Source organism: Scardinius erythrophthalmus (assembly GCF_964197995.2).
Source record: "Scardinius erythrophthalmus genome assembly, chromosome: 18".
Classification (NCBI taxonomy): Eukaryota; Metazoa; Chordata; class Actinopteri; order Cypriniformes; family Leuciscidae; genus Scardinius; species Scardinius erythrophthalmus.
The window spans coordinates 6,004,368-6,031,484 of NC_138238.1; the positions used below are offsets into that span (position 1 = coordinate 6,004,368).

The 27,117-nt window shown below is 36.8% G+C and overlaps 1 protein-coding gene across 2 annotated transcripts in view; it reads right to left on the bottom strand.

The window, feature by feature from the left end:
- Window positions 1–27,117, bottom strand: part of LOC308706690 (cadherin-18) — a 146,143-nt gene that overhangs the window by 106,011 nt on the left and 13,015 nt on the right. The window contains exon 1 of one of the 2 annotated variants that reach the window (XM_081392480.1): window positions 12,886–13,015. The exons of the other annotated variant lie outside the window; for it this stretch is intronic. The gene's annotated coding sequence lies outside the window, so the exon portion shown is untranslated. Of the gene's footprint in view, window positions 1–12,885; window positions 13,016–27,117 lie in introns of those variants that run through there. 2 annotated transcript variants of the gene reach the window in all.

Below are 27,117 nucleotides of genomic sequence, written 5' to 3' on the forward strand. Positions count from 1 at the left end.
AGAGAGCCATTTTCACTCTGACAGTCTATTTACCTTTAAAACTCTCTTCATCTCTCTCTCTGTTTCTCTCTCTCCTCGTCTTATTCACTTGCTGCATTGCAGCACACGTTGAGTTATGGTTTCAGTGATATCATGTAGCAACAAAAAGCTCTTAACTGTCCTACAGTATATTGGGATGGCCGGAACCTCTACTGGTTGCACATTTCTACCACAGAACAGAATACTGTAAGATTTTGGAGATAGATTTATCTCATACCTATCCATGTGCAGGACCGCTTAACAACATTTACACATTAGAACGATTAAGCAACAATGTGAAAATACAGAGCGGCGTGTGACCCAAACAAGTCAAGACGATTATTGTGGAGTTGCAATACATACATATTTAGTGGTGTGCAATTAAAGCTTTGTCTAAAGATGAAATTACTGTTTACAAACAGTCTCAGTGGCTATACTGATTATTCAGATTAACGTGCTGTTTAAATTGAGCTGAAAAAGAAAAGAATAAATAAAACTTTTACAAAAGATCAGTATGGATTCTGGCTTCATTAAGTTTAAATCACATTGGGTGATTATAATAATGTATTAGTAAATGTTGAAATCAACAATAAAAAGATTAATCTTTTTTTTTTTTTTTACCAGTATTTTAAATAGTTAGTTCATGTTAACTAATTAACTAATGTTAATAAATGGAATCTTACTGTAAAGTGGTACCGACGAATTTTATTTTAATAATAATAATAATAATTATTATTTGGATGCCGTATTTCAAATACACACTAAAAAATAATACAATTAATCCTATTAATAAAAAAATTCACCTCATTAAAAAAAATGATTGATCATTTTCATTATTACTCATGTTCTTAAAGTTTTTTTTAATATATATGCCTATATATATATATATATATATATATATATATATATAAATATAAATATAAATACGCACACACACACACACACACACACACACACACACACACACACACACACATATATATATATATGTGTGTGTGTGTGTTTATATATATATATATATATATATATATATATATATAAACACAATAAAAAATTATAGTGCATTAACATGCAACATTCAGAATTGTGTGTGATAACATCATAACATACACAAAAGAGGTGTAATGGTGCAATGCTTTATGAATATATTAATGGTTGTCAGCACCACTTGAAGCCTGATGTTCATATTCATAATGCCCCTTTTATTACGCTACTGTGTGTAGTCGCAGGTGTGCATTTATTAGCATTTTAAAATGGCTTTAAAGATGGCTGACAAAATGAGAAGTATAATGCATAATGAATGCATTCCAATGAATTTATAAAAAGCTATATCCTGCAATTTATATACAGGTTTTTGATGATCTAATGTGTGTGCAGCAGGTAGAAGCCCCACCATCGGAAAGCTTCATCTATAAAAACAGCATGCAGTGAACTCTGCCCAAAAGCTTAGACAAGCAGGCGCACCCCATGTGAACAATATTGAAAGAGCGAGAAATAGAGAGATTTCCATGGCACAACCTTATAAATGAACATGTGAATGTTGATTTCAGTAACCTACGCGTTTCCGTCCGTATGATATTCTTTTGCGCATGTGGGCAGTTCAGGACCAAAATGATTATGATTCAGGCAGCATTACTGGTCAGAGGTCAGATTGGATAAGAACAATCAGAATATTTATCCAGTTCCATTTGGTTGGAAGTCCATGAGGCTGATGAGGCTGTAGTGTGAACATAGCCTATGACATCTTTTCTAACTTCTTTCTCACTCTTAGTGACACCTCCCTTTCCTCCCCTCACATAACATCTCTCATATTATTCCCTATGTGTGATTCGGTGATTTTTTTTTCCTCAGATCTGTGAGACTGAATTGGCACCTGACTCTCTCATCTGTGTTTTAATACACAGAGAGCTCCCTGCTGGGCTCTGAGGTCTTTAACTGCATTTTGGTTGCTAGGAAACAGAAAAGCATCATAAGAGTGGTATCTCTATATGCATATATTCACACAAAATACAAGATGAGATACAGTGTATTATGCCTAAATACAGTATACAATATAATGGAAAAGGGTCTTACACACAATACCCCGGAGGGGTTCATTTTACGATAATGGCCGAATGACTGTGCACTGTCCCACTTATTACATGGCTATTTACCGATGCATGGTAAAACCACCTAGCGCTCAACCTACTTGTAGCTTTTCATGAAAAACATGAAAACACCTCTGGGCTACTTAGCAAACAATTTAACACGTCTTTATCAGTAATACCCTTTCTTCCACGGTACAAATACTCATGCATCACACTACTTGTTGGTTGGGCCTAGGCTCAGAATATGAAATGAATAAATGAAACAAAAATGGAAAGACAGAGAAAGAGAGAACATAAAGGCTGAAGCTGAAAGGAAGCCCTGGGAATCCATGCAGAAAGATAAAACATATGATTAAATCATGATGTCTCTTAACCGCTATTTAAAACAGCCCATTTAAACCGAGAACTAATAGACACACAAATTCAAACAGTTTCAAGCACTTATGCTCCTGATTTAGCTCTATTTTATAGTATACAGTAGTATACAGTATGCTGTGCTTGCTTTTTATAACCTTTAGATCTTTCCAACATGACGTTGCATCATTCTCTCCATAAGCAAGTAAAATAACTTATTAATGCACACAAAAATGTCTCCCTAGGTGATCCTCGAGAGCCTGTTTTGTCTCTGCAGGGCACCGACGCCATCGGAAATGGAAACATCGTCTCTCATTTTTCAGCACAAAGAGCTCCCACGTGCCTATAGGTGATGACTTTCTGTCCCTGATTTCCTGCTATGTGTCAAATGTAATGTATAAATAGCCCGTGAGCTGTTTGATTCGTCATGCTTCTGCCCTTTGCAATCGTAATGATTCACACAAGTTTAGATGAATACTGCGAGGTTGGACGGAAAAGTCAAATGGCCATAAACAGGAACAACACTATTGATTATGACAACCGTCCGAGAACCCCTAATGTTACATCATGACAAGCGATAATGCATGATCAATGGCTCTCAACGCCGCTCTGGGTTATGAAACTGATCTGATGATCTTTATGATCTTTGCACACAGCTGCAGTCTATTGAGTTTATGGATTCTGAAAAATAATGGTTTCAAAAAGGTTTTACATCCCTTTGCAGTCACAGGAGGATCTTTAGACATCTATGTATTTGCGTTTCAAAAACCCAAGAATACACTCTTAAAAATAAAGTTTCCAAAAGGGTTTTTTCACAGCAGTGCCATCGAAGAATCATTTTTGGCTCCCCAAAAAACCTTTCAGCAAACAGTTCTAAAAACTAACTTTTTTTTCTTAGTATGAAGAACAATTTAACAATCTAAAGAACTGTTGTTCATCATAAAGAACATTTTGTTCAATGGATTTTAAAGGTTCTACATGGAATCATCTATGACAGTTCAGATTTAAGAGTCTAGAAGCAAAACAATTATTTAAGAAATATATTAATGTGACTTGTTTTAATCTATAAACAAACTTTTTAATTCAGTATAATAGCTAAAAAGCTCAATTAATCTTATATGTAAAGGGGTGGTTGATTATGATTTCACTTTTCTAACTTTAGCTAGTGTGTAATGTTGCAGTTTGAGCATAAACTACATCTGCAAAGTTACAATGCTCAAAGTTCAAAGCAAGGGGATATATTTTCTTTAAATAAAAAGAAGCTTTTTAAGGACTACAACAAATGGCTGGTAGGGACTACACGACATTCCTTCCGGGTTAGTGACGTGTCTGTGTGAGGTAATCGAAGCTCTTGAAGCTCCGCCCTCTGCGCCAGGAGCAGCAGCTCATTTGCATTTAAAGGTACAGACACAAAAACGGTCACCCTCAAAAAGTGACAACTTCAACATGCTATATAAAAATATCTGTGGGGTATTTTGAGCTAAAACTTCACATACACACTCTGGGGACATCAAAGACTTATTTTACATCTTGTGAAAAGGGCATTATACCACCCGTTTAATTTGGCCATTGTATCTACATGTCAAATGACCTCTTACAGTAATCTGTCCTCATAGCCACACAGGCTGTGTTTTATATAATCTATATGTAACCCAATTATACCACACAGTGCAACCCATAGCCATTTAGCAGATACTTTTACATTTCCAAGAGAGTGCTGCTCGAAACAGTCTGACTGACGAGAACAGATCAATTTGGACACTGATGGATCAGTGAAACAAACAGTGATATCAGGATGGGCTTCACTCTAATCCAGTCCGGCATACTCCAGTTGCTCTGTCTGGTTAAATTTGGGAAGCAAAGTCTCAACTCAATTGTTGGGGAAGTTACTTTGAAAATACTTTGTAGCATGTCAAACAAGTTAACCACTAGTATTGTTTTTTCAATACTAGTGTGTGTGTGGGGGGGGGGGGGGGGTACTTCTTAAAATGTTATCAATCTAGTCTATTAGTTATTAATTTAGTCTTTTTGACTAAAAACATCTTAATGTCCTTGAAACAAGACACTGCATAAAATATTAATTGAACTTTATTTAGGTTTATGTAAGCCTGTTTTTTTTTTTTTTTTTTTTTACAACATTACTGTTTTTCCTGTATTTTTGAATGCAGCCTCATTGAGCATAAGATAATTCTTTTAAAACAATTTGGAAAATTGTACCGACCCCAAACCTTTGAACAACAATGTGCATATTATGTTAACTTTATTTACATAAATGCGCTTTATGCATTACATAATGTTTCATAGCAGCTTTACAGAGATCAACAGGTAAAATACAATTAAAAAATGTATATAAAATAAAGTTTTGTTCCCTAGGTCTGACTCATCATCTAACAAGACATATTAAACAAAACTTTATTTTATATACATTTTTTTAATTGTATTTTACCTGTAGGTCTGACTCATCATCTAACAAGACATATTAAACAAATTGAGTCAACATGTTTGCCCAACCCTTGCTACATAGGCTATATTTAGAGTAAACTGTGAACACTATTCACTTATTTGTAAGTGCTAATCTGTAACAAAATGGCCAACTGAAATGAAAGGCTGTGTTTTGAGTCTTCAGGTTCACAGCAAGCAGACATATGACTGTGGTTTCTAAAATAATCAGCATTGGAGTTTAATAGGCTTCTCTCTTTCATCACATCTGTTCTACCCTCTAGTCTATAGCTCTCCTTTTCACTATGACACTCACAGAACTGCCTTTTCACCTTCTGTGTTTCCCAAAACAGCTAATTAACATTTAAAGGAGAACTCGGTAACTCTAGCGAACTCTAGTCACTTCTTCGCTGATTTTCCCTTTTGTTGTCGCATGTTTTCCCCAAGAGCTCCCCCTACAGCTGTGGGGGGCGTATATTTCACAACACAGCCGTAAAAAACTCACTTGCGGCGAGCATTAGTAATGACATTTTTATCATGGCTGCCTTTTTCCTCTGTTCAGTCAATCAAGAGGTTATTCCAATCCGACAAGACTGCAATTAAAAAAAAAAAAAAACTACCTGAGACTTAACAGAAAGATACGAGGGCAAAAGCATTATACAGTATTTCAGTGCATAAAACTGTTTTATTCACCAACAACCCAAACTAGTTTAGCCAGGTACTAAATGTGCAGAACATGCCTGCACTGCATTTCAATTAAGTAATTATTGTAATTTTCAAGTCAAGTCACCTTTAATCATATAGTGCTTTATACAATGCAGATTTCTTCAAAGTAGCTCCACAGTAATAAACATATCAATACTGTAATGATCAATGATGCAAACTTCATCAAATGAGACAAAATAATCAAATTCAGCTGTAAAGCAGCTACAGAAGACAACAGTGTTATTATTCAGTTCAAGTAATTTGCAGTAAGTGTTGATTCAGTTCAGTGTAAAGTTCTTTTCTGAGCAAACATTGCTTATTAAATGTAAATTTGGTTTATCATACATATAGTATTCGCTTGCTGCAAGTTACACCATTAGCACCAATGGAAAGGATTCTATAATAATGCATTTAAAAAATATTTGAGTACATGCATAATTTTCAGTCACGTGACTGGTGTGGAGACCTATCAGGAAAAACATTGAACTGCATTACAGACATGTCAATTTTCAATCTCAAAAGAAGTTATAAAGAAAAATTATATATGAACAAAATTGTTTGGGCACTTGTGATCTAACTACTGCACGCTATATAAAACTCTTATCGTGAAAACACTTTGCCTGAAAACACATTATTGATGATGCACATTATCTGTTGGCGAGCATATAAACCCAGAATATGAATGGAATGTGCTAAATGGTTAAGCAATGTTTTTTTATGAACATGGTTTTATGGAAGAAACGTTTAATGAGAAAGTACTTTGAATTTATATTCTGGGTTCATCTGATTGCCTGTATAAAGTATGCATCATCAATAAACTGATTTTGGTCTTTTACCATTAGTACTTTATACAAACCTGGTAAAAATGACAGGTGGGCATTGGAGAAAAGCCTTGTTTTGCGCTACAGTTGGGCGTTTCTATAACGGTGTGACCGCATCAAAACTATGAATAGATCGTGCAAGCAGTTATTTATCCTCTGCATTTCACCAATATTGATACAGTATGTACAGTATCAATTCTTTAGTGAATTGAGCACTAAAATAAGACATTGCAAGCAAATAAATAGTGTTATCAATGGGTGCAATTCATTCCTAAAGTCATTCAATGAGTCATCCCACTGTTTATTTGAGTGAGAGGGAGATTATTGACTTGCATGAGTCTATGAGTATTCTATGTGTTTTAAAGTGAGCCATATTCTGTTTTACTGAGTTCTATCTCTCTCATAACTTGTTCTGTCGCGAGAGCTGCTGAGGAGTGAAGCTCATGGGAAATTTTGAAGGAAACCATATAAATATGCACAAATGCTAGGAGATGTCAAAAATGACAGAGCGAAAGATAAAGAGTGATAGAGAGATAAATGTGGTGATATAACCTTTGGTGCGGTAAACAAATCAGTTTTATGAATATAGTACTTCCATAAAATGCCAATGGTGTCGTGAAATGTCTTAAAGCCCTTAAATGTGGCACAATAAATGAGAAATGAAAAAATTATGATGTGGTGAAAAATGAAAGGGTGGAATAAAAGAAAAAAGAAAAGGAGAGGGGAAGGAAGATGAAGGTGAAGGAAGCTGAAGGAGTGCGGAAAGGAAATACTGTAGATAGAAGAGAATGAGAAGGGAAAAGCAAAGGGAAGATTAACAAGGAAGTAAATAAAGTAAAAGAGTGAGAAAGGAAAAGGAAGAGGGAAAATAATGAAAGAGGATGGAAAAGGTGAAAGAAAAATGGAAAGGAAAGAGGAATGTAAATGAAAGGGGAAGGGAAAAATGAACCGAAGGGGATAAGGAAAAGAGGAACATGCAGGGAAAATGGAAATGAAAAGTTGAAGGGGTGAGAAGGTAAAGTGTAGCAGAAAAGAAATTAAAGGGGGCGGAGGAGGTAAAAGAAAAAAGGGAAAGGACGAGAAGGGGAAAATGGAGGAAAATAAGAAAGGATGAGAAAGGAAAAGGGAAGAGGAAAAGAGAGGAAGAGGTGAAAGAAGGCAAGACAGGAAGGGAAATGGAAATTAAAGGGGAGGGGGGATATTAAAACTGCAGGGACGAAAAAGCAACAAGAAAGGGAAAATGGAAAAGGGAAAAGGGAAAGAAACAGGAAATAGAACGGGAAAAGAAAAGTGAAAGGACCAGGAACGAGGTTGAAAGAGATAAGGGAGGATATAAAGTAAGAAGGGAAGTGATGAGAAGGGAAAAGGAAAAGGAAAATAAAAATAAATTAAAGGGGAAAGAAAGGGTGAAAAAAGGGAAAGAGAAGAGGGATGGAAATAAAAGGGGAAGCGACAAACAAAACTAAAGGGACTAGTGACAAGAAGAACATGAATGAAGAATGGAAAATGGAAAAGGGGTAGGAAATATTAGTGGAAAAGAAAAGTGGAAGAACAGGGAAAGAAGTTGAAAGGGAAAAGGAAGATATAAGAAGGTGCAATGAAAAGGGAAAAGGGAAGGGATGCAAAGGGAAAGATAAGAGGAAAAAAAGAGGAATGAAATTAAAAGAGAAAAACAATTAAAGGGAAATAAGACAGAAAAAATGTAAAGGGAAAATAAATGGAAATGGAAGGAGAAAAAATGTCAGAGGGACAGGAAAACAAGGGGAAAGAAAAGGGAAAGAAGAGGGTTCAGAATGAGAAAGGAAGTATGGTACAACACATAGAACAACATATTCAAGATAGAGAAGAAAAGGAAAGACAGAAGAAAGACAAGGAACAGTAGAAGTAAACAACGAAAGGATGAAGACTACATTTGCCATCACTGGCTTTCTGTGATCCATGCTCATGTTTCATCTACATTCTTCTCTTTTACCGAGACAAATCAGTACTTTCATGACAACCATAAGCATCCTTAACAATCTCACACAGCAGAATAATCACTTCTTTTTGTCTCCATAACAATGTTTCTCTCCTCAAAGTGCTGTTTGAAATCACTGCCTCAACACTTAGCAATAAGCCACACAGTATTTGTCTTGCGCAGACATGCTAACACAACAAAACAGAGAAGTATAGACATTAGCCTCCTGCAGGCAAAGCCAAATCAGCCTCCAATGCTAGTTTAATTCACACTATTAATGACTTTCTGTGAACTGTGACACAGTCAAGATTTAGCATCAAGAGTATTTGCTTAATTAAAGGGCTACAGGAAGTAATGAGCTGTCTGGACTAGAAAGCTGTGTATTCCTGCTCTATTAGGACGAGTCAGCTATGCGAAAGATGAATTAGAGGAGCAGTATCACAGGTCTGAAGGTTATAACATCTCAAGGGCTTCATTCACTAACTGACACTTTGGTTCCCTTTCGAGAACGTTCACTTCGTAATGCGTAGCTATACACAGTGGGAAAACTCCTTTTCTCGAGAATATTGAAGCCTTTATTTTAAAACGTAGAGCAGCTGCACAACCAGCACAATGCAGAGCAGACTAGCGCGCTGGGCTGCGGGAGCTGCACAAACCTATGGCGAAGCAGCGAGGACGCGCAAGTCTATCAGGGCACTTCGCGCCGAAGTGATGGGAAGAATGGGCCTGGCTGCTGTCTATATAAGCGGCCCATTTCGCCATAGGAGTCAGATCTTAATCTCCTTAAGCGACCGACTTATGTCTTCGCTGACTCTTCTGAAGCCTTCGCCTCGCCGTCGACTAGCCCAGCAGCGGAACGAGCGACTCTGCCTTCCTGCTTCAGCAGCTCGTTGCCACTCTCCTGATTCGCCGTTTCCCTGCGGCCATCCGGTGAACGCATATCCTTTCACAAGCCTTAAAGTGCTCGCTGCTACAGCGCTTGTAAAAAAAAGAGCAAATTTCTCTGTGACGTTGCTACAAATGTCATGCGCTGACTGCACGGCATGCAGGGCCCCCCTAGATATTATTGTGAAGAGTGACGCAGAAGCGGCACTCAAGCAAGGCGGCTGCTCTCACTGCGAGAGCATGCCACTTGCCTCTCTGCGTTCGCGGCTAGCTCTCCTTACTTCGGAGCATTGGAGGGGCCCGGAGCCCAGAGGGGCTCAAGCCTCTGATATCCCATTTGCGGGGCCCGACTCTGTCTCATCCCCGTTGGACTCTGACTTTAGTTCTATTATGAGCCTTGGGCCATGTTGCCCGCAATGGTTCAGAGCGAAATCTTCAGCTAATAGCACGCTGTTTTAAAATGGGTTCCCACTGCGTATAGCTGCGCAATACGAAGTGAACGTTCTCGAAAGGGAACGTACTCGGTTACTCACGTAACCTCGGTTCCCTGAGAGTAGGGAACAAGTATTGCGTAGCCGGCCGTGCTATTAGGCTGCACTTCAGGTCTGTCTCTTCAGTCGATTTAACCTGATTCCAATGTGAAATGGGACACATATATATAGTCAGCAGCCACACCCATTCTGGCGCGTCCTCGTTGCTTCGCCATAAGTTTGTGCAGTTCCTGCAGCCCAGCCAACCAGTGCACTATTCTGCTCTGCATTGTGCTGGCTGTGCAGCTGCTCTGCGTTTTAAAAGAAAGGCTTCAATATTCTTGAGAAAAGGAGTTTTCCCACTGCGTATAGCTACGGAATACTCGTTCCCTACTCTCAGGAACCGAGGTTACGTTAGTAATCGAGTTCAAAGATTGATTTATTATGTGGCTTTTATTTAACACCGCATGTTCTCATGAGAAGACCCTTCAAAAATGGTTAATTTGGTTGTCAGTGGCTGCATTTTCTAATGTCTGTAGACTTCTCTCAATGAAGCACTCAAATGGCCATTGGTACTGGCAGTACATTCCAGATGGAAATTCCAATATTTGAACCACTGAAAGGCAGTTTTTGCTAGCCTGGTTAAAACCATACCATTCTCAGTAGTAACTGAGTTATGGTCTGGCAAAGCTTCATTAATAACTCATTTCCAAAGGGGCGTCACCAACGGATGTCGCTCAAATGTCTCTGGGCGCAACTGGATAGACCTAAAACTAATCAAAGCGATAGTCATCGTGTAAAGCAATATGCTGCGTCCCAATTCGCAAAAAGTTACGCTACGCCATAAAAGTATGTAGTCATTTTGTGAAGAAAAGGTATTTACTTTTGAATGTGTAGCAAAAAAGTAGGCAAGCTTTGGGACATACTACTTCGTCATCTTTATCGGACGGATCTGTCGCGTGCGTCCTGTCACGTAAACTGCCCTGTCAATCATCTTGTCACAGTTAAAATCCTCTATTAAATCCTTTAATTTTAATTAAATTAAATTTAATTTCCTACCGTTTCGGAGAGAAATGTAGCAGCATGTTCATCTGCCAGTGGGTCTTTCATGGAGACTGTATAATAATGCATTTAAAAGTTGGTGGCTTCACCAAGGGACGTCGCTCAAATGCCTCTGGGCGCAATTGGATAGACCTAAAACCAATCAGAGCAATCGTCATCGTGTAAAGCCCGCCTCAACGTTTCTGATTGGTGCCACGATTTCGACGGATTAGAAATGAGCTTGAATGAGCTCTTTGCCAGACTACTTGCAGAGCAAATCTTTTCCCAGGCTAGCAGTTTGCGCAAAAATAAAATAAAAATTAAGTGTGTGTATATATATATATATATATATAGGCTATATATAGGCTATATATATATATATATATATATATATATATATATAGGCTATATATAGGCTATATATAGGCTATATATATATATATATATATATATATATATATATATATATATATATATATATACACACACACACACACACACACACATATATGTATATATATATATATATATATATATATATATATATATATATATATATATATATATATATATATATATACACACACACACACACATTTAATTATTATTATCTTCTTCATGGGTTCATTTGAATGCCCTATATTTATAAATATTGAAATATTTATATACAATTCATTATAGTACATAGGTTTAAACTTGGGATCACTCAAAAATAACTAAATAAAATATAATAAAAATTATTATCATTATTATTTGTTCATATTTTTTATGTTTTTTTTATTTATACATATTCAAATATTTCCATTTACATGGTTTTTATTTACATAATTCATTAAGCCTATATTAAGTATAAGTTTTACATTGACTAGAATCTATTATTATTGTTGTATAATAATAATAATAATAATAATAATACATTATTATTATTATTATTATTATAAAGAAGAAGCAAATGTGTTAGTAGCGTGGTTTAGCATTTAGTGCATGTACTTCAGACATGTTGAGCAGAACATTCAGGTTTGAATCTGCCATGCATGTCTTGATTCCATTCCTGCTCTCTATCTAATGTAGTTTTCGACTAAAAGTGGCCTCACAGCTCTGTCATGCATTGTCAAAATGAAGTAACAGGATGTGAAGAATCACTAAATTGTCCTTTTGTAAACGACCACATCATTTCCATACGTAACAAACGCTGCTGCTCTCTGCTGAGAATCAAATCCCTCTCAAACCCTTCAACCAACTCCTCTGAAAAGTGGCCCAAATTGAATCATTTCAGAAGAAGGAGACGAGAACGGATGCCCACCACACACAGCTGACTCAAAAAGCTTTCTTTATCTCTTTTCACGGTCGTTTTCTTTCTATCTCATGAAATCTTCCATTTAACCCACTGACAGTCCGACAGCACACACTCTGTATCGAACCACAAACATCCTTTCAGAGGCTGTAATAGAGCAACGCTGTGTCTCGAACAGCAAACAGCTTTGTGTGCACATCTCTGTGTGTGTGTGTGAGGAGGGTGTACCAATGAGAAAACAAGCTGCCTTAGAAGAAAAGTGGCATGAAGCAGAAAGACAGACAGACCTGGCAGACACCTTACCACACACACACACACACACACACACACACAGAGAGACCGTGCTCCAGTAACTTCTTCTCTGGCAGTGGAATCTGCCCAAACATTATTAGCATTCATCATGATCTCTTCCTCTCCTTTGGTCTGGGTGACGGCGCGACCCTGGCTCAGAGCTCCAGCCGAGCGCTGGAATTTAAGTGCGTCTGTAAGAAGATAAGCCTTATAAGCCGCAGACATGCACCTCTCAACTGTGTCTGGAAATCTGATGAAGCGCACATCATCTCATATGCAGCCGAACGCAGTCTGTAGAAGGTTTAGTTCACACGGCGCAGCGGGAGATCCTCAACAGATACTGAACACTCTGAATACAGATCTCTTTTATCCTGATGTCGACTCCTTGTCTCCTGCAGGCTTGAATATAGTAGCATTTCTCACTTTCTCTAGTCAGACTTCCTTCAGATAACTCACTCTCTCTCTCATACTACACAAAACACATTCGGTTTGATGCACAAGAATAGTAAATGTTCCACATTACCTAATGATATAAGTCCACAAATGTCTCTTTGCCTCCGGTGCGTTCCGTAAAGTTTCCAAACAGACTTTCTGTCCCATGCGTACCATTGTCACCGTGCGTCTGCGCTCCCTTGTGGAGCGTGTGCTGCTCTGATCGGATCAGGATGTGTGTGTGGGAGAATCCTCTCTCACTCCTCCGCTGCAGCAGCTCAGGCGAGCCGAGAGATCCGATTGGCCGTCTCAGAGCTCACGGAGCGTCCGTCATGCGTGCGCCAGCCCTCGTTGCTTCTCTCTCTCTCTTCCTCTCTCTCTCTCTCTGGCTCTATATCTAACCGCCTGCATACACTGCATGCATACCAGCACAAACCATTAATTTCATTTTCTTCGATCATATTAATATTATCAACACTAGTATTTCATTTTCCCCCTCCTGTAAGGTCCTGTCTTTTTTTTTTACACATTTTTATTTACACATTTTATTACTCTCCACTCAAGGCTGTATTGACACTGTCATCTAATTTTTTTCATAGATATTTCTGACAGACTGAATTATATTTGGGACACTTTCAAATGTGGTAATGAATCTGATATTTGGTAATTTTACCTAGTTTTTACCTGCCTGGTTCTGCCTTTTCAGATTTGCGGTACATTTATACGTACAGCAACCATCATAACTCACTTTTCGAAATGTCTAACTCCATTGTTCTCCTATTTCTGAGCAAAATCATATTTTGAGAGCTTTGCTTTGCTTGGACTGCAAATAAATAAATAAATAACTAAAATAAAAAATAAAAATGTCGCAATAAAAACGGAAGCAGCGACAGATCTTTTCTTCCATATTGTGACATACATCTGAGTTTATTGAAATTATTGAAAAAAAAAAAAGTAGTGCGTGGACCTGAATCGTTTGTTGAATTTTGAGATGTGGGCGTTGCACTCATAAATGCGAGCTTGCAGTCGACTGTGGAGGGGCGGGGTTTAAGCGGAATAAATGATTGAAGAAGTCTGCCATATGTCCCCAGAGTGAAGACTCATTTTCACCATTTATCGCTATACTACCGCGTTTACGAGGTCAACGAAAATAATCATTCACAATAATATCTATGACATGCATGTAGAAATAAATAGGGAGAATTTTCATGTCATGCCGTCTTTAAGAGAAAGCCAATTGCATCTGCATTTGATCGAACAAAAACGTACAATCGAAAAGCTGTAATCCTGATATGATTGATCCCGCTTTCAGAAAATCAGTTACGAAATACAGGGGGAAAGCGATGTAATCTAATTAATATTCATGACCCATGCTAATAAGGTTTATAATGTCCCCCCCAATCTTTTCAATTCACTCCATCCCATGTAAATGTATTCGATCTTTGGTCATTTAGTCTCCTTTTATTTTTACTACTTGAGGCAGCAAAGAGCACTAATGCTGTACTGAATATTGTAAGTCATTTACATAATTTACATAAACATTGAGCCACTGACTTGTCATTCAACTAGTCAGCGGGTCAATGTTTATGTAAATAATGTCTGCCGCACCATTATGGTTTATTTAATAACATGTTTTCTGAATGCAAAGTGTACCGGGTTGCGTAATTCCTAACATATTATATAGGTTATTATTATTGTAGCTTCCTGATGATTAACCAAAAATCACTCGCAATGGAAGTCCAATCGCATGTTTTCAGTAAGATTTTTACTTAAAGCCTTTATGTAGAAATCATTATAAAGGTATGCATTGTGTGCATTATAATACATTATATCTTTTCATAAATAATTGAAATCAAAGTTAAAATGCATTATATTTGCAGATTCTGAAATTGGTTGTTTGTCATGTGTGTTTTAATGCATTATACTTTCTAAAGGTGTTCAATGAATATATAAGTATTATAATGTATTATAACCGTGGTTACAATAATTCATGAGTCTATATTTCATTATAAGGTGCATTACAAGGCATTAAATTACTGCATTAAAATAGTTTTATAATGCATTTTACAAAAGGGCTTTAAATAAAGTGTTACCAGATTGTTTTTTTTAAAGAAAGAAATGAATACTTCAGCAAGGATGTATTAAATTAATAGTAAAGAAATGTATAACATTACAAAAGTTTTATATTTCAATAAAAGTGTTGTTTTTAACTTAAAATGCCCCTATTATGGATTTTTGAAAATGACCTTTCATGTAGTGTGAAACATAGCTCTAAGGGAATGAAAACATCCTGCAAAGTTTTGAATCTGAAAGTGCAGCGTATATAAAGTTATTGTCTTTTAAAAGTACAGTTTCCACGTTCACCGCAATATATTAGAAAAATATATAGTAAATTATTAAGTCAAATAATCGGTTTGTTGATGGACATGCACTTGTTCATGCTGATGGTGATGAATTACAGTTGCAACATCTCATAATGTACCTCAAACTGAGTAGTGTATCACTGAGAAACACGGAGTCCTGCTCGAGTCATCCTTGTGATGGAGGTTCGGGTTGAATAACTAGTTCTTCCAATGTTTCATCATCGGACTCGCGTTCGGATTGATATGGTAAAATCGACGCCATCATTCGTTACTTTGTGTAGTTTACGGTGTAGGAAGCCTCAGGACATGCAGAGCTGACGTTGTTATGGCAATGGGCATTTTTGTATTGACGCGCGCGCTGCACACGGTAGACCAATCACAACAGACTGAGCTGGCCAATCAGAGCAGAGTAGCTCGCGGAAAGGAGGGATTTAGAGAGATTGATTCATCTGACGAGTCGTTTGAGAATCACTAAAAATGTGGTGATGTGCAAATGTATTTTATGAGAATATTAAACAGTTTTTTGACCTTTGATGCATGTAAACCTGTTGTAGGAGACTCCGAAATAACATTAGGAAACTTTAAAATATAATGGGGCACTTTAGCATTCATCAAATAATCCTGAAAAAAAAAAATAATAATAATAATTCTGCAAAAATTAAGCAGCACAATGTTTTCAAAATGTATAATAATAATAAATGTTTCTTGAGGACCAAATCAGCGCAACATTTTGATTTTACTATATTTTGATCAAATAAATGGTCTTGGTGAGAATAAAAGACTTCTTTCAAAAATGTGTTTTCAAAAAATCTTACCGAGCCCAAACTATTCAACCACAGAGTAACAAGCACAACTAAAATCATGTGATCCACAAGGCGACACAGACCTAATAGCTAAATAAAACTAAACCCATGATAGTCACATACTTCATATAGTTAATTTTTGAGTTTTAAGTAAGGCCAAATGCCCCAAATGATGCACAAAACTACTCGACCAACTTGCCCATCAACATAAGTAGAACACAAAACGTATGTTGATACTTTGTTTTGCTTGGCCTTGGAGCGGAAAAACCTGCGGTATACTCATGATATCAGTGCAAACCAACTAGACAGCAGCAAACAAAAGCATTTACGCCTCCATGTCTACTGATAACACAGCACAGATCAATATACAATGCTTTGCAGCAATTTATTAATGTAAACAGAGTCAGCTATGCCTAAACACTGTATGTCAAACTATCAAGATGTGCAGTGTAAATGCAGCCAATAGGCTATACCTCACAGCTTATACCTTTCATTTTATTATATCGGTTTGTCATCCCTCGCTCATTTTCTCCTCTCCCTCCTGCAGGTGAGTTGAAGACCAGCGGCGTATCTTTTCTCTCTCGCTCTCTCTGCCTTCTCTCTGGGGCTTTGAAGGGAAACTTAATGAATAATGAAGAAAAGATGAGATGTAGCAAAGGAGAGAGTTAAAAAAAATGATTTGAGGAGATGGGGAGTGGGAATGAGAGGCCCTTCATGAGCCTCCATCGCCTTTGAAATGATAGATATAAAAAAAACGATAGAAAAGAAGGAGTGAAGGCCTCTCCAGTGTGTTCACCCATCAATTAGTCGGACAGCAGGAGGAGGTGTGGAGGAGAAGGGAGCGAGAGGTGGAGCGTGTGAAGTGTCGGACGATTAAACCGGCGAGAAGGAGAGGTGAAGGCTGAGGAAAGGAGGACTGCTGAAAGACAGCAGGGACACGAGGCAGTTACTGACTTCTCAACTTCACTCATTCCAGCTATTTATCATTCGCACACGCTATCTGTCCAGTCCCTGGAGTGCACGCGTTAACGTTTGCCACACACAGGGCAGGCAAAGAGCTACCACTCAAACGAGTTTGTGGTAAAATCAATGACAACCTTTCAACCATGACCGTTCGGTGATACGTTGAGTTTCAAAAAAAATAAAATAAAAATGCTATCCATGGCTTTCTTGCATTCAACAGAACCAACAAACAGATCAAAGATTTTTGGTCAGTTTGCCCGAATCTGCTAGAAAAATATATTTTCACTTATTTGAGTACACTACAGAACACCTCAAACACATGGGCAAAATCTTCAACATGTACTGTTATTGCTTAAAATAAAATAAAAAAAGTATAGAAAAAAAAAACCCCTAAAAAAATGGTCTGAGTGTAAATTTAAAATGCATGTATGTGCACTTTTAGTACACTAGCATACATGCGTGGAATTTTCAACATAAAAAGTGTAAAACAAAAAGTAAAATCTATTTTTTATAAATAAAATATGACATTAAATAAAAAAAAAATATATATATATATATATATATATATATATATATATATATATATATATATATATATATATATATATATATATATATATATATATATATATATATATATACTTTTAGGAGTTCACTAGAAACCCCCAGAGATAATAGGCTATGCATGTGTGTGGTTATTTGTCACTTTTACTTTTACATAAAAAAATAAAAATAAAAATAAACTAACTAAACGAATCAAATAAAAACATTTGTCTACATATAATATGCAATATTAAGTATTTAATATATAATTAAAATATGGAAATATGTGTATAGAAGCCTAACGAATTAGATCAGGTGTGTGTCTTATATTTCATCCTGAAGCAGGAGTAAAGGAAACAAGTGTGGTTACAGCTTTAAAATAAAAATATCCCCCAAAGAGAGTGTGTGTTCTCTTTTTTATTTTGATGATAAAAATCTAAAGTGCTATCTCCTGGTCCAGAGCTGTTACCGGGTTATTATCGCCTCCTCAAAGCAAGCTGTTAATACAGAGGATGTATCATGTATGTAGGAGTTCACTTCAAGCTAAAACTGAGGAGCTGTTACAGCGGCAACATATGGGACATATAGTGGTAATATGCTAACATATAATAACGTTTAAATTAAAACATGAATGAAAAGTTGTGTGATATTGTCTGATATTCCTTAAAAATAAAATTGTAAATACATGTTTTATTAAACAGTATTGTAATTATTATGAGAAGTACATCCTGCTGTACAACATATAATAATATATTCATCATAATTTCTGATCAGATTCATCATTTCATGCTCATGTGTTTAACAGCACATCTGAGCATGTTTACCAGACTTGGATGCTGTTACTGATATGTAAGACGACTGCTTGGCACATATTGATGTGGTCAGGCTTTAGTCATATCATTTTTTATGATGTGTTAAATACAAGACAGTCCTTCAACACTGACATACGGTTTTACGTTAAATGTGACTGACATATTGATCTGGGGGAAAAAAAAAAGCTTTTTTTGTCTGGGGTCTTCAAATAATGAAGCTTAAGACATGATTTAATGGTGGCCAGGTGCCACCATTGTGACGTAATTACGTAAAAAAATAAAATATGACACTTTTATGGAATATCGGTATCTGCATATCAAATCCAGCTTGTGATTAACACTGATTTAACAGCCATCTTAATATTGAATCAAATTATTAGTCAGAACTCATTGGCGTCATTGTTCTCCTATCTAGTCAGTTGACTCAGGTTGGTTCTTAGAAGGTTCCAGTGGAAGTGGGGTATGTGATTGGCTGTGTGATCGGGGATTGGGCAATTAATCCACATCCAGCTCAATGGAGAGAGATTATGCAGTCAAGTGAATCTCATTTCAAGCTGCTGCTCTGGGTGGGAGGGTATGCGTGGGCTACTCCATGACACAAAGACAAATGACCAGCGAGCGGGCGAGTGTGAGGAGAAGATTGGAGAAGCAAAGGGGGCAGCTCGTACGGCTTCTGTCGAAGTCCATAATCCACTGTTGACTTCCAGAGAGAAGGTAACGATTGAGAGGCACTGATTAAATAACCACAGGCACTACCAGAAACAAGGTCATGAGTTTGATTCCCAATGTAACCTTAAATATTAGTATAAAAGCAAATGTCAACTGCAGAAATTACAATTATTGAGACCCTATGATTTGTGTCTCAGTGTGAATGAGCAGTGCAGTTTAGTCTCACATACTCAAGAACGCATTATGCTGATGTTTTCAGCACCTGCCATCTCAGTCCACATGAACTATATATACTATATATTTGTCACAAAAAAACACATATGACCTCAAAGGACCTAACTTGAAGAAATTATGACAGAAATATATCATATATTGTACAGTAGGGCATGTTTCTCATAATAATAACAATAATAACAAAAATGTTTATTAAAAAAAATAATAATTGTATTTTAAAGGAATATCACACAATGTCACGCAACTTTTCATCCATGTTTTAATTTAAACTTAATTTATAGCCTATTTGTTTGCCATGCAATAAAAGTTTTGTTTTTTTAAGATTAATAAAATTAACGTTTTAAGCATTAATTTCATTACCAACATTTTTGATAACTTTGTATTAAATCATAAAGCAAGAAATCCAGAACATTTTTACAAAATTTCTTAAGAAAAGAATATCATAAAGAACTATTATTGCTATAAATAAATAAATAAATAAATAAATAAATAAATATAATATATATAATATATATAAATATATTAGGGCTGTCAATCGATTAAAATTTTTAATCGATTAATCGCATGATTGTCATGAGTTAACTCGCGATTAATCACACATTTTTTATTTGTTCTAAATGTACCTTAAATTAATACTTTTCAAGTTTGTAATACTCTAATCAACATGGGCATGGATAAATATGGATGCTTTATGCAAATGTATGTTTATTCTTGAAACCATCAACATAGAGCATGAAGACAAGACGTTGAAGATGTTTCAAAGGTCATAGATGTTTTTCAAAGAACTTGTTCATGTCTATTAGAAAGAACAAAGAAATACCAGGTTCCCATTACTTCTCTTTCTTTGCACTGAGCTATTGTTTACATGTTTAGATTTTTTGCAAGACAGGGCAGCTCTTCTGAAAATGCTAAATGTACATTTATTATTTATTATACATTAGTTTGTCTCTCTCTGTGCCCATTTTGATGAAGTTAAATTCTCAATAAAACTGTTTTCATTGGTATATTTTACTGTTTCTGTTGTCAGTCAAACAACGGAATGAATATGAAATGGTGACTAAAACGCGACCCATTAAGACATAACCAGCTCTCTGTTCCCAGATGTTAATCTGCACAAAAATCCTGATAATCGAGCCGTCGTCTGATGAAATCAAATACACATAAGATAATAGACAATATCTGTGCTATGATTTCGGCTATGCTTGCATGTAAAATTAGAGAAGCAACATATTATCTGTGTTTAACTGAATTAAAGCGCTGCGAGACGCAGAGAGAGAGAGAGAGAGAGAGAGAGGTGCGCGCGCGCGCATGCTGGGAGAGCAGTACCGGCGGTACCGGTAGATTCTCAGAAACTAAAAAAGGTTTGGCCGCTTTTTTGAAGGGAAACAATCGCTAAAGGGGTCTGCAATGTCGCCAAGTTGGCAACACTGTGAATCTCCATTTCTCCAACTAGGGGTTGGGCCACGGGTCAAACAGAAAATACGTGCTGCGTTAATCGTGCGTTAAAAAAAAATAGTGCCGTTAATATGATTTTGCGTTAATATATATATATATACACCGCTGACATCTGATTGGCACATAAAACAAACTAGACTCTAAAACTAGAAAGCAACGTGACCCGATGCCATCAGATTCTACATTCAGCCAATGAGAACAGTTTGGGCAACTTTCCACATGTCCATCATTGTGTATGTTCACAGGGCAGCCCATATATCGTCACCTTCCTAAAATAATTGCCCAAGTCATTTTTTCAGGTTTCTAAGAAAACACAAAACACTGAAAAATAACCTTAGAGGTTGAGTAGATTTTCGTTCTTCTTGATGCAGCTGCCATCTTGAAAAGCTTGTAAAATTGCCTAAGTCTCATTGTCTTTTGACTTAGGCAAAATAAAACGGCCTAAGTCACACTCTTGACATAGGCCATCATAATACAGGGGTAGAATTGCATGATCTGTTCAACCAGAGGCGACCAGCATCACGAGGAGATGACTTATGCAAAAAATTATTTTTGGAAGGTGACAATATGGTAAACAGGAAGGAGCCCATATATGGTAAGCAGGAAGCTGAAATAGTGTTTAATTGCATATTCAGCTTCATTAGGAATTGTTAGATTCTCAAGTCAGATCTTTCACCTATAACACAACAGAACAAAGCAAAACAACAAAACACTAGATAAACACAAAAAAACATGATCAATTCTGGTTGAATCTATTCTCAGAATGCCATTGTTGTCTTGTCCCAGAATATGACAAGAGTGCATAAAGCCCAAAGCTAAATATTCTTATGACATTACAACAGAAGCATCATCTCAGAGGCAATATCTCTGCAATTCCCCTCATGCATATGCACAGAAGCTGCCGAACTGGTGACGTCTCCCAGCAGGAAGGATGGTCTCCCCGGACAGCCATGGAAGACACTCAGGCAATTAAACTAGTCACAGGATCCATACAAACCACTGTTCCCGCCGCCAGAGGCGGAAACTCAACACTAAAACTCTGAAACAGGTGCTGCTCCTGACAGTAGAATAAAGCAGCACCTTTTATTTCCACCATATTTTTATACGAGTACAAATCACAGAAGCACTTATGCTGAAAATTACCGCTAACATCCAATTTTTCGACCATCATTCCCCAAGATGAAGTACTGATGAGAACTTGTCTGGCTGCAAATCCATTTATATGTAGAACTTGTTTGGTAGAGAATGTCATGCACTGGCGTTTATAAAAGGAGAACATGTAAAATTGATTTGTTACCAGTTACCAGTAAGATTAAAATGATGAGGGAAATGCATTGTGGGTTTGGTAAATGGAGTTGGGAAATGCATACAGAAATCATTACAGATGTCACTCCCTCAGGTCAGGTCCATCATCCCCATTTACACACACACATAGAGATGATGGGCCTGGACGACCAATGGATGTATATATATATATATATACACTGTATAGCGGTAAAGGTACCACATTTCAGCAAATAATCAAAGAAAGCTTTAACAAATATAAACAGTATCGTTGATTTCGAGCGGAAATCTATCTCTATTCTTATTTTTTTTTTTCATGAATCATTACTATTAGTCACCCTTTGCGTCTGTCTGTTGGTTTTGTTTAACCAATGAAAAGTATTAAAAAGAGCTTGTGACTAAACCTCATAACTGCATTGGATCCTCAATCCAACAGTTGGTCAAACCTCACACAGTTTGGACCATCTCTGCTTGTTTTTAGTTCTTGTTAAAGAACTGGTTGTTTAAATAAATACAGTGTTTTCTTTACTCAAGAAACACACACACACTAGGTTTGGTCTTTTCGTGGGGACTCTCCATAGACATAATGATTTCTATACTTTACAAACTGTATTTTCTATCCCCTAAACCTATCCATCACAGAATCCTTTTTGCATTTTAAAAATAGGCATCATTTAGTACGTTTATTAATCCATTTCCCTCGTGGGGATCGCTGACTGGTCCCTAGACTGATCTCAGGTTTTATCCTTGAGGGGACATTTGACAGACAAAATTCCCAAATTCTCAGAAATTCGCTGGTCAAAAACCTTGGAACTATTTCAACTTTATTTTGGTAAAATGTAAACAATATAATGACACATGCAAGTGTCTGACCATATATAATACCACAATATCAACTTTGACTTTTTTTTTTTTTTTTTTTTTTTTTAGTTACATTTTTGGTGATAAATAGATAAATAGGCTATATATACATGGTGGCAAACAACCATATTTTCAGTGAATATTCATACAAAAAAGAATGAATGAATGTATAAATTATTGAATTAGTTAAATATTTATAAATGAATAAAAACAAGTATTTTTTTCTTCGCTTCATGCCTCAGGACATGGCAAATCTCTTCAATCCTATTTATATGCTACTTGCCACTACTGCCACTTTCTTTTAGAAAATAATCAAATGCACCCTATCTCTACATAACGTTCAAATCAAATCAATAGGCCTATTCACGTTTTTTCTTTTAACATGAGCTCCAACATACGTATGTATTAGAGATGCACCGATTACAATTTTCTAGGCCGATTCCGATTTCCGATTTTTCATTGAGTTTGACCTGCCGATACCGATTTTAGCCGATTCCGATTTTTTCCTAACCACTTTACAGCACACACAAATATTTATTTTCGATCTTTTCTTTAACCATTTCACACGTAAGATTAAAATATTCTAACTGACACCCCCACCCCCAGAGTGAGTTTTTTTCAAGGCGAACGTTCCCTGTTTCCATGGCGACGCGTCATGCGATACACCGCAGCCACAATAATACTGTATGACAGATGTCTCGCTTTTATTTCGCTTTTCCTTTTTTATTCAAAATATTCACAAACTTGCTTACCATGTCATAAACAGCCTATCTGATATCCCGATTCTCAAATACGTGTAAGTGAGTGTGTTTGGTCGTTTAAAAACCTTTATAAATAATCTTGATCTATGACATGAGATGGGCGTGCAATGTTGTCCTGTCAGTCGGATTTACAGCACGTGAATTCATCAGTTTCTCCCGCAATAAATGCAAGAAAGTGGCCGGTGAACTGAGAAGAATAGAGTAAACTTTATAGTTACTTCCACTATGTTTGTCTGATATGAATAACACATGTCGGCAAATTATTATATTTGAATAGATTGTTATTGCTGCTTCCACAGACATCAGTGTGTATTTTACAAACTCCAAATGTATTGTTTTACTCGTGCTCATGTGTATTTAAATATCTGAAACCTAAAATAAACATTATGAGGTTGAAAACACTGCTTAGTTGTGATATATGACAGCGCTGAACGCGTCCGACTCTGGCTCAGCGCCAGCCAACGCGTGAAAGCACAGTTTGAATCTGGCAGTTATGCGACGTCACTGAACATTGTAAATGTGGCACCGTACTCTCAGGGGCACAGAAATAAAAATCTCATAGAGACCGTACCGCTCAAAAGGTTAATCATGCGGCGCCCGAGTGCATTTGACTAGCATAAAATCGGCATATGTCAGACTGACCGGCTGTTTGCCGGTCATGGCCGATCACGTGAAAATCGGCCAATTCCGGTCACCAGCCGATCAATCGGTGCATCTCTAGTATGTATGTAATCACATGGAAACGCAGCCACTGATGTTATTAATTTTCACCTCCAAATAACTTACTGCAAACTCTACAATTCAAAAGCACTGACCCCCTTGCATTCATACTTGGAAATAATACCAACATAATTACAGGCATCTAAATTGCCTGAGCAAACAACAAGCTAAATCTAGATACAATAACACTGTACAATAACTCGCTGCTAGGTCAGGCTCATTCAGAGATAAATAAGGAACATCCATCACTGATAATTAGAGGTAACATTATAAAAGTAGGCCAAAGCATTGCATGTCTATTCGCCTTAAAAGCTACGCTGAAATATGGTTCACGCTTTATTTAATCGAGAAGAAGGAAAATTAGGCCTTCAGCTTAACCGTGTCAATCAGAAAAAATGCACAACAACAACATAATCTTATCTAGCCATTATAAATGATCATTTCAGAATATGAGACTCAGAACAGATCAGTAAAGCTCAGCGATAAGTGAAGTGTTTACCTTAAAATCTTTTACAGTTCAACATTTTAAAGTAAAATAAACAGGGAAATTCAAAAGTTAATTACATATGCAAATAAATGTTGCTTTTATAGACCGCTTTTTATGAGAACTCTGAAGGCTGTTTCAGAGGCTTCTTACTTTCATTTAAGACGCATATTAAATATTACGGTTTCCCAGAACAAAGTGCACTGATATCGCTCTAGAGGTGTCTCATCAAACAACCTTGAAATTTCCCTAAGTAGACTGCAAAATCTAAGCTGTACTGATCACATTTCTACTGTAGCTTAAGGCTGTGGGTCAAAGGTCCCCCAGTGAGAGCCCATTACGTCCTTTCAGAAACGTTTCAGTGACCTTCATCTTCGTCTCCCCAAGCAAGAGAGGAATAACAATTATAACCTCAGGGAAATGGTCCTTCAGTTATTAAGTGATTCTAATCAAATCAGCCTCCCTTTACATAATCAATAGTGCTTGAGCAGGGCATAATTCTTTACTATTTAAACCCACAGTGATTCATACATACTTTTGGATGCTTTTGGGACAGATATTTTTCTTTTTCAATAATTTATAGTGCTTGTTTTTAAAAAGAAAGACACTTCAAATTTGTCAGATAGTTTCAGCCTTACTGTACATGTGAAATGTATGTACAGTCGACTGGAAACAAGGAGTTTGCTGACTCTCATGACCAAGGTAAAGTGACTCTGACTCAGTATATGCAGAAATAAAACCTAAAAGCCAATTCTGTTTTCTTGTGCTATGGAAAGTTCACATACAGCATTTGTGGATATGAACAAATGCAATAGGAACTCATGATATAAGAGTATGTTTTAGGTTAATGGTTATGTTCAAAGGTGCAGTAAGCGATTTCTGAGAAACGCTGTTGAAAGTGGATAGGACAGAGCAGCACAACACACTTGTAGCCAATCAGCAGAAGAGGGGCGTGTCCACTCATGATGGGGGAGGAGAGAAAGTGAGCAAGAATGAGATTTGAAGAAAGACTGTAGAAAGAGAGATGGCTGAGAGACATTACAACAGATAAACCGACAGAGGAATATCACTGGAAAAAGAAGGCATATGATCAGGCAAGAGCTCTAGGACCCGCATTAATATTAGAAAAGCTTTCCAGCGCTTGAGAGACCTAAGTGGGAAGGCCTGAAAACGGACACTGAGGTTCCGTTGTTTCTGCTCGTACGTGAGTAACATTGGTTTTGCTATGTTTCACAGAACCAAATGCTGTTGTTTTAATGTTAGCTCTATAGTAACAGGACAGTTTTGAGTGTCAATATTTGCTTGGTGGTATACTGCTGGTTACTAACAACCAACTCTTGCTTATACTCTTGTGAACTATATGTTCATTCTTTGTTTTTCTTCATTGTTCATCATCATCTTCACTTTTTTTTTTTTTTTTTTTTGCAAAGCATTATTTTGTGTGTTTGTGCATTTTGTTTGTAGGTTGATCTCAAATATCAACAGCGTTTCTCAGAAATTGCTTACTGCACCTTTAAGCTGTAGTCCAAAGCATCGGTGGATTCCTTTCAATTACTACAGAAAATAACTTTGACTCATCCTTTAGTTTATAAAATAACAAACAAAATCATGTAACACGCTCACAACTTAAGTCCAATTATTGTATCTTTGCACTATAGCCCTCCTATAACACTCCCATTCAAAAGTTTGGGGTCAGTAAGATTTTTTTTAAAAGATATTAACACTTCTATTCAGCAATGATGCATTACATTGATTGACCTTTATAATGTTACAAGAATGTTTATTTCAAATAAACTTTTGAACTTTATATTAAAAGAACCATAAAAAAATATATTTAAAGGGGGGGTGAATTACTGTTTCATGCATACTGAGTTTTTTACACTGTTAAAGAGTTGGATTCCCATGCTAAACATGGTCAAAGTTTCAAAAGTTAAGTTGTACGTTTGAAGGAGTATTTTTGTTCCAAAAATTGTCCTTCCGGTTTGTCACAAGTTTCGGAAAGTTTTTTTTCAAGTATGGCTCTGTCTTACGTAAGAGAGGGCGGAATTTCCTTATATGGGTCCTAAGGGCACTTCTCCGGTAAGAGCGCGGGCGCGCGCACACTCGTAGACCAGAGCAAGAGAGTGAAAGCAGTTCGCCATCAAAGCGCCCTGCCCGGCTTTTGGGAAGTCAGTGTCACCAAAGAAGTGTGTTTTTGGTTGCCAGGGGAAGACAACCCTGCACAGATTCCCAAAGAACCCGGCGTTAAGGCACCCGTGGATGGAGTTTGTTTTCCAGAGCATAAACGGAGTTGTGTAGACTGTTTGTTCCCTGCATTTCGACGATGATTGTTTTATAAACAAAGCCCAGATCGGATTTGCAGATCGTCTAA